The sequence below is a fragment of the Artemia franciscana genome, chromosome 21 (assembly GCF_032884065.1).
Source record: "Artemia franciscana chromosome 21, ASM3288406v1, whole genome shotgun sequence".
Taxonomy (NCBI): Eukaryota; Metazoa; Arthropoda; class Branchiopoda; order Anostraca; family Artemiidae; genus Artemia; species Artemia franciscana.
In genome coordinates this window covers 2,604,722-2,614,776 of record NC_088883.1, presented here as the reverse complement: position 1 = coordinate 2,614,776, position 10,055 = coordinate 2,604,722, and positions in this window count along the sequence as shown.

The following is a 10,055-nucleotide window of genomic DNA, read 5'->3' as shown; positions in this document are numbered from 1 at the left end:
CTAATTTAATCTGGTCCGGTCCCTGATACGCTTGCCAAATTTCATCGTCCTAGCTTACCTGGAAGTGCCTAAAGTAGCAAAACCGGGACTTTAGGTTTTCCCCCTCCAACTCCCCCCAATGTCATCAAATCCGGTCGGGATTAAAAATAAGAGCTCTAAGACACAATATCATTCCAAACATCAAATTTCATTAAGATCCAAATACCCGCTGATAAGTTAAAAATACTTCATTTTTTCTATTTTTGCGAATTAACCGGGCCCCCACTCCCCCCCAGATGTTCAAATCGGAAAAAGACTATTTCTAATTTAATCTGGTCTGGTCCCTGATACACTTGCCAAATTTCATCGTCCTAGCTTACCTGGAAGTGCCTAAAGTAGCAAAACCGGGACCGACAGACCGACAGACAGACCGACAGACCGACAGACAGACCGACAGAATTGGCGACTGCTATATGTCACTTGGTTAATACCAAGTGCCATAAAAACAAGAAAACAGTTACAAACATAAGGAGATTAGTTGCCAAAGAAGCTTGGCTTGTAATGGGCCATGTAATACAATAATAAAATGCTGCACTTTTAGAAAACACAAATACAAATACAATAGTGAAACAATTGATGAAAGTAAGGGAAGATATACACATATATTGAGTAAAAGAGAGAACAGATATATTTAATATGGGATAGAAGAAAAAAGGTAAAATTACGGGACTTCAACAACCCGCCAAAAAATACATTTGCAGAGAGAGATACAGGGACATCAAAAGAAATGAAGCTCTACGGCAGAATTGATTGATAAACAGGAGACCTCTGAGCTTTTGTTGACAATCATCTAGTTAGAGTAAATCTACTAGAAGAAATACGCAAAGAAGAAGAGTACTTACCTCAGCCTGTCCGATACAAAATTTGCTATTTAGACAGCGAATACCTAGAAAAGCAGAGTGCACTAAATATAGATTACTTTTACCCACAACACGATCCAGCAGAGCTATTCCAGTATCATTCTAAACATCAAAGATAGATTATAGCTTACGGAGAAGGAAAACAGTCGTCACTGCTCTATTTAGGGCTCTTTGAAAGTGGCGCAGAAGAAACATGCTGGTACTAATCCAGACAGAGCAGTAAAAAGAAAGATAAGAAAAATAAACACATAATAAAGAGAAAGCATAACATCTGAAGGAAGAAATGAGTTAATTTGATGTATCACTGAAGACTGGCAGATGATGAGAAAATGGATGTGAGTTATATGAATTTACAAGAAGAAAAACAGTCAAGGTACAGAAAATAATTTTTCACTATAGTAGCATGTGGTATAGATAGATAAGAGAATTTTAAAGCCAAATATTCAGCCATGAATACAGTAGAAATAACAAACGAAAGACACAAATAACATGAACTTTGATCAGCTATCATCATAAAGCGCTTACATGAAACACTGCATAAACCCAGTACTAGTTTATCTATACATATAAAAATAAGTTGTATGTTTATTTTTTTGTACGCATATGACGTCATTATAACGTCCTTATAATATAGGGGAGAGGGGGGCGAAACCGTACGTTTTTGAGTTTTTGACCCCTATAAGATGTTCTTTTAAAGATACAAACTTTGTTTTTATATGAACAGAAAGATGAAAATTCATCTTTCTTAAGATTTTTTTTTTCGATGACTTCCATCAAGTCGTTTCTCAGTGAGACCAAAAAACATATGACGTCTTAAAGTGTCTTAAGTCGCCCCTACCGTGGGGTCGGACATCTATTAGTTAACGATTCAAACAGTACATTCAGATAATATAAAAGTAGCAGAATTGACTGGAATATCAAAAGAACTCTAAGGGTATTTCACATTATTATTTTATGGCATAGGGTTGCAATCTTTGATGTTTGAAATTTGATATTTTTGATGTCTTGATGTTCAAAAATTTGATGTTTATCAGAGTTTTTTTTTCGCCATAAACCTCACAAGCACAAATTTCCAGGAGAAAATTCTTGGTCAGTCTGAAGTTCATTGACACTTCCAATGTCTCCCTGATGGCATGTTTGAATGGTGCATAAACCGAAACATCAAGGGGCTGAATGCGATGAGAGCAATGGAGAGGAAAGGTCAGAAGATGAATGCCATTATCTTTGCACAAGGAAACTACTTCAATTGAAATATTTCTTTCATGATTGTCGAACAAGAGCAAAACAGGATTCTCTTTGCTAGGTTTAAGTTCATTCTGGAAGTGTTACAATGAACAAACAAATTTTTCCGAGGTCATCCATCCACTGCGATGGGCTAAGCTAATGCATCTGGTGGTCCATCTTGATACATTCTCTCAGGAGCCTTGACTCTTGGAAAAATAAACACTGATGGAAATAGTCTGGCAGTTGCAGACACAAAGCACAGCATTGTGGTATTTTCCCCTCTTTCTACCGACACGGTCTGTGCCACCTGTTTTGCCCCCTTTTTAGCAATCACCTTTGGAGCCTGAAAAACTGTGAGTACTCCTGTTTTGTCGCAATTCCAAATCCTACCAGGACGAAATTGTAACTTGCTATACAGTCTCTGAAGATTACGAAAGAAGGCACCAATTACAGTGGCATTGAAGCCGGAAGCACAAGCTTGGCTTGTATTTTCCGGTTTTCTAATGGACAAAGTGGACTTACGCTTCATAAATACTTTAAACCAGTCAAATCCTGCTCCTTCATTCAGCTCCCAACTTGATCGGAATTTGAGCTTCAGAGTTGTTGCCCATTGTTAGGCTAACTTTCTCGTTGCATTTGGATTTAGTCCATGTTTCAATATTGAGCAGTTTTCGAGGTATATAGCAAGATCTCTCTCTTGTTTGGGAGTAAAAACGAACTTGGAACTCTCCCGAACACTATCATTATCATTGTTTGCACTTGGGCTACCCTTCTCAAGATCTTGCATTCTACTCTTGTAGCGTTTCACGGCATCCACAAGGGTAGACTTCTTCAAAGAAAATTCCTCCGCGGCTGATCGGAAAGATGAATTCTCATTTAAGATTTGTTGAGAAAACATACTTCAAAAATAGTTCTTTGCCTGGGTGCCTGGATTGATGAATGATAGTTTTTAATATATAGTTTGTTGTGGGATTCTCGCGATGGGGTGACCTCTTCTGATAACTCTTATGTTGTATGTTTTTCTTATGACGAGATGTTGTGTTTTTTCTATGCATTTATACTCTCCCAGCCTTACGAGCTCTGCTCTCTGTTGGGGCATAATATTGTTTTTGTTTTTTGAAAGTTGAATTTAATAAGTTCCTATTCCTAGTCTATAATAAAATTGAAATATTTGGTAATTTCCTAGCCCTAGCTACTTCCAATTCCAGACTCGGAGATACTTCCATCAGCAAGGGGTGAAACCGGACACCTCGAAATGTGTCCGGAGTCGCCCCCAAAAAACTGTCCGGAGTCACCCCTTATTGACGCCATTTTGAAAATTTACCTTTTTTTTGGAAACCGCCTAACATTTCTTGATGAAAATTACGAGGAAAATACCGGAAACATACCTCTTATGATCCTTCTAACTTACGAACCTGTAGCTAAAATAGCTTGGAAAATATTTTACGAGGACTTTAGGTGTCAAACTTTCCAGAGAGTATATAAAAACTTCTTTACCTCTTATCTCAGTTGTCTTTGGCATCAAACATTCAAAACTTCCGCCTAATGTGCGCTACATGAATGGCATCTAGCAGCGATTTTCTGAATGTATTATTTAAAAGACTTTGGACGAGAGGTCCAACGGACGGTTTTGCCCCCGTGTGGTGTCGCTCCCCTCTCCCCTACTAGCTGTTGGGGTGGCGCTTCGCGCCACCCAACACCTAGTTGGTGGGGCGCTTCGCGCCCCCCAAGCCCCCCCCTGCGCGCGTAAGTCGTTACGCGCCATATTAGTTACGCGCCATTGTAGTTGTGTCCCTGTGTCCAACCTGTGAATATAGATAGATTTATATATGTGTTTCAAACTACGTAAAAATTGCGAATATACAACATTCTCTGCTTTCCCATTGTCTGTGCATATACAAAGCCGTATGTACTAATAATGACGTCATATGCAAACACTTTTTTTACAAACAAACAAACATGCATACACACAACTCGTTTTTATATAGATAGATAGATAGATAGATACAATACAAATTGACTGCGTAAAACTTGCGAATATACAACATTCTCCGCTGTCCAATTGTCGCTGCATATAAATAGATTGTCAGGTTTACCGACCCTCGAACATACAACGTACAATTGTCCATGGGAAAAACAATCAGTATTAAGATCTATACCACATTTTTCTAATGATTGACCTTGAGCTTTGTTAATGGTGATTGCAAATGCTAATCGAATTGGGAATTGCAATTTTTTATTGAAAAGGCAGATCTGTTGGAATCATGGGAATGCGAGGAATAAGAACAGCCTCACCCTCAAAAGGCCCTGTCAAGATTGTGGCCTCTATTAGGTTTTCCATTATTTTTTTTACGGAAAGTCGAGTGCCATTGCAAAGCTTTGGTGGATTGATATTTCTTAAAAGTATTATTGGTACGCCTATTTTTAGTTGTAGCACGTGTGGTGGAAACCCTGAAAGATCTATGGAATTTAAAAATTCAGATGGATAATTAACCGCTTCATTTGGTTCCAAAACTGTGTCGACTGACTTGTAAAGGACTGCCTGGTCTTGAATCTTGGTCAAAACAATATTGTTGATTTCGTGGACGTCTATATTTTTGGGTGCGAGAATCGCTCTTTCACTTAGCCATTTATTATTTTTATAATTTTTTAGAATATTTGGAAATACTTTTTCAATCAATTCATTTTTGGACGTCACTAAATTACAGAAATCAGCAGGTAGTTGTATACGTCCTGAAATTGAGTCTACTGGGAGCTTTCCGTTTCCCATTGCCAGCAATTGATCTGAAAATGTTTGACCACAGTCATCGTTTTGCAATCGGACACGCATATTTGTAGTTAATTTTAATGTTTTTACGTGTGCCCATAAATTAGAATTTTTCAGGCAAGCATTCATTTCGTCTGCAGGAGTTGATCTAGGTATTATAGGTAATGTTTGCCTGAAATCTCCCGCAAGCAATATTAAGGTGCTGCCAAATGGTTTCGACTTCCCTCGCAAATCTTTCAAGCATTGATCCAGAGCCTCGAGCGATTTTTTGTGTGCCATTGTGCACTCATCCCAAATAATAAGTTTGAATTGCTGCAATACTTTACCCATCCCAGATGATTTGGAAATATTGCACGTGGGAGTTTCTGTAGAATGCAAGTTCAGAGGCAATTTCAAAGCGGAATGAGCAGTTCTTCCACCAGGCAGCAATGTTGCGGCTATTCCGGACGACGCAATTGCCAACGCTATATCATTTTTAGATCGAATTGATGCCAGAATCAGTTTTATCACAAACGTTTTACCAGTACCTCCTGGCGCATCCAAAAAGAAAATTTCTCCAACGTTGTTATCGACACAATGCATTATCGTATCATAAATGTCTTTTTGTTCCGACGTTAACTTGGAAATGTTATTTTGTACATACGACAATAGATCACTCGTACTGTAACTTTGTTCACGATCCAATTCTACACATGTCGAAACAGCAGCGATACGGTTAGGTGAAGGTATTCCCAAACCCTGAAGAGGTTTGTTTGCCATACTTATGCAAAAATCTTCTATAACAACTAAAGTGTAGTTATAAATTTCTGATGTAAAATCAAAAGTCATGTCTGACGTCTCTAACTGTTTTCGATGAAGTATATCTTTGGACATTTTTGACTTATATTTTTCCCATAAATCTGTAGGAGCTGATGGAGAGCAAGTTGTTAAAATGATGCCAAACAATGCACGAATTTGACTTGGGGTTGACGTTTCGCACGCGTCATTGATGCAGTTATCCCAGTGTTGGTCATTCTCCAATAAATTCAGAGCTTGGCATGCACTACGGTAAGTGTCATGTATAGTACCACTTACAGTCCTCAAAATCTCAAAGGATGTCGGACCGGGTACATTCACCAAATGCAGGCGTAGAAAGAAGCATTCATGTTGATTGGGGTGAACGGTGTAGAGTCTTCCTATCGTGGTATCTTTGAAGATGGTAGGTTGGCCGTCGACTGACTTACCCTGTTTTCGACGTTCAAATACTTTATTTTTAGTATTCCATGTGTAATACGAAGGCACTTCAGTATACAGCAGTTTTTTTGCAAAAGAATCATTTTTGCAAAGCGAAAAAAAGCTGTTAATGTTGTATCCGGTGGATACAGGACTCTTTGTTGCACGTTGGTTTCCGTGAAATAAACACGTTGACCATTCTTTAAATGTACCGCTAAGTGAACAACAGCTGGACTACGTTCATGTATCGGAAATGAAAGAATTCGCCAAACAGCTTCATTACTGCTTATGTATCTTCCAGCCTGATATTCTACGATTTCATCGAAATCTTTGATTTCGGACTGCAAGCCAAAAACTGCCATGTCACTGTCTTTGTTGACGTATTTACATATGTATTTGATTGCCTTTACGGAGTTACAGTATTCAACGTTTATGTGTGCATTAAATGTTTTTGATAATAAAGGGGAATATGGAACAACCCACTGGTTATCTACTTCGATGGTGGTACCGTTACGCTTCGTTATTATTGCTGTTTTACCGCCATCTTCAGTAGATCTTCTTCTATATTGTGGGTAACCATCATTGCCAGTAATTGTTTTGGGTACTAAAAGTCGAGGATATTGCTTTGTGCACCTTCCTTTGGCCATGCATGGTGAATTTTCGTTCAGTGCACCGCAAGGTCCATGTATCATATTTTTTACAATAATATCATGTAACCCCTTATCGACATTTTTATCAGGTATTTAAGCGGAAATCAAACCATCAATTTCGTTTGAAGTAATTTTTTTATGTAGCCAGATTAGTATATGTGCGTGTGGCAAACCTCGTTTTTGCCATTCCACTGAGTACATCCAGCATCGCACTGACCCAAACACTTCATGTTTTACAAGGTAGTTTATCAGTGATTTCAACTTTTGCCGGAAGACACGTGCCGTAATGTCATGCCTATGAACCGCCGATTGTCCTTGAAGTAAAAGCTGCAGTATCTCGTCCCAAGATTGATTACATGTAAATGTAATAAATAAATCTGGACGACCATAGAGACGAACATACGCAATAGCATCTTGAGCATATTCATGCATATGACGGGGACTGCCAGCATATGACGAAGGTAAAATTGTTAATCTTCCAACGTTTGTGGTATTACCGTCATTTATAACTGCATCTCGCAAATGAATGTATTGTTCAGAGCGGAGCTTGGTCTGATTCAGGCGGATATATAGCAAACGTTCTGATTCAATTTTAGCATACATATCCAAGACAAATTGGTGAAACAATTCACGGCATTTTAAAATAGAATTTTCTTCATCCTGCCGAATCATTAGTCTATAGGAATAATAATGCATTGCACTGCATTTCTTATTCATTTCTTTGTTAGTGGCTGGATTCATCAATTTAATATTAAATTGATAGCCGTCGGCTCCATCCCAAAAAATGATAGGATATTGTAGGGCATCGTAGCATCGATGAGTTTCAGCAATTCTTAACAACTGAGCGTTTCGCTTATGTAGAATAATATCTCGAGGTAAAAACTGATCACCGACCATAACGATTGCCACTTCGTCGATAGTCGGAGCATTGTATCTACGCACATGTTGGCCAGGAGGCGTTTTGTCAGCGGAAATAACAATTTTATGAGTATCAGTAGGCATCAAATCGATGGCTGTTTTGAACAGACGCACTAACTTATTATTTTCGTGGAAAAGATGTTGCAATTGGGAAACGATTGTCCTTTCAACGTTGGGAGAAATTTCGCAACGTGCATTCAATTCAGAATTTCTATCACTGATGAAGTACAATTGTAAAAATTTATGATTCTCGCCTGAGAATGGTAGAAGGGACCCTGCTTTATGATAAATTTGCCCTTTTACTTTGAAAGTAGACATAAATTGATCTGGATTTTCGATTTGGGCTCCAAACGACGTCATTTGGAAACATGAGTTGTATTGTCTGATTTTTGACAAAAAACGCTTAGATTCTGACGTAGTTCCAGTAAGGAAAGTCTTCAATGGCTCTGGTGGTGCAGCCAATAGAGGAAGTTTAACTTTTCCTGAGGCGCAACACATTCCCATTGTTTCACCATTGAATTTCAAGGCCTTGCAATAGGGACAAATTTTAGACATTGTCCCGATTTGAACACATCTACTCAAGCTATAATCATCGACTGGGTTGTACCTGAATGCCAGGCGATAACTTTCAGATTGCTCTGATTCCTCGGCACGCTTTCTTTTCTTACTTTCTCTATCAGCAGCAAGCCTGTTTCCCTGCTGGTCTTTTGATTCCTCGGCACGCCTTCTTTTTTCACTTTCTCTTTTAGCAGCAAGTCTGCTTCTGCGTTGCTCTGGTAGTTCCTCGGCACGCCTTCTTTTTTCACTTTCTCTTTTAGCAGCAAGTCTGCTTCTGCGTTGCTCTGGTAGTTCCTCAGCATGCTTTCTGTTCTTTCTTTCTCTATCAGCCTCAAGCCTGTTTCCCTGCTGGTCTTTTGATTCCTCGGCACGCCTTCTTTTTTCACTTTCTCTTTTAGCAGCAAGTCTGCTTTCGCGTTGCTCTGGTAGTTCCTCGGCACGCTTTCTTTTCTGACTTTCTCTATCAGCAGCATATATCTTATATAACTATATATCTATATATATAACTATATATCTTATATAACATATGTCTTATATAACTTGAATGACGTCACCTTCAAAGCAAAAATGATGGCAACTAATTTCATGACGTCAGCCGAAACATGACGTCACTGGATCCACAGATCCACAGATCCACACACAGACAACTTATTTTTATATATATATAGAAGATATATATAAAAATAAGTTGTCTGTCTGTGTGTCTGTCAGGTGACGTCATGTTTCTGTGTCGACTGACGTCATGAAGTTAGTTGTCGTCATTTTTGCTTTGACGAAGACGTCATTAAAGATATTTAAGACATATATGTTCACGTAGAAATCTATTAATGTTTAAGTTTAAAATGACTGATGAACTTAATGCCAAAAAAGATGCTCAATGAGTCTATGCCAAAAAACTTGCTGCTGATAGAGAAAGTCAGAAAAAAAAGCGTGCCGAGGAATCAAAAGAACAGCAAGGAAACAGGCTTGAGGCTAAAGAACGCAAAACTGCGCAGTTAGATCAAGATCCACCTGGACAGCGAGAGTCAAAACAAAACATACAGGGAAATCTATTAATGTTTAAGTTTAAAATGACTGATGAACTTAATGCCAAAAAAGATGCTCAATGAGTCTATGCCAAAAAACTTGCTGCTGATAGAGAAAGTCAGAAAAAAAAGCGTGCCGAGGAATCAAAAGAACAGCAAGGAAACAGGCTTGAGGCTAAAGAACGCAAAACCGCGCAGTTAGATGAAGATCCACCTGGACAGCGAGAGTCAAAACATATCAAAACTGAAAATGATTGCGATGATGATTGGGTTTGGGATTTTGACTTGGATAAGGTCATCAATGCCTACCAGATTTTAGTTAAAAAAAACAAAGGTTCGGCGATATGTATTTCATAGTGAAGCTGAAAAATAAAGAAGAAAAAGAAAACTGAAAAAAGAAAAAATGTAAAAAACTGAAAAATACTAAAAAGAAAAAACACTCAAAGAGAAATTACAGACCGGGACACAAATGACGACCGGGACAGAGGGAATATAAATAACGACCGGGACACTCAAAGAGAAATTACAGACTGGGATACCGGGACACAAATGACGAACGGGACACAGGGAATATAAATGACGACCAGGACACAGGTATTTAAAAATATCGTTCAAAGACAAATTTTTAATTTTAAGAAGACCGTTGAAAGAGAAATTTCTAATTGTAAAATGACTGAATAACCTACAATGGCAACACCCGAGGAAGCTGCTCAAAACGAATGTATTCAAGCCGAAGTAGCTGAGTTGGTAAAGCGTTATGTTTCAGGTTCTAGGTCCGAAAGGCTCCAGGTTTGAACCTTGG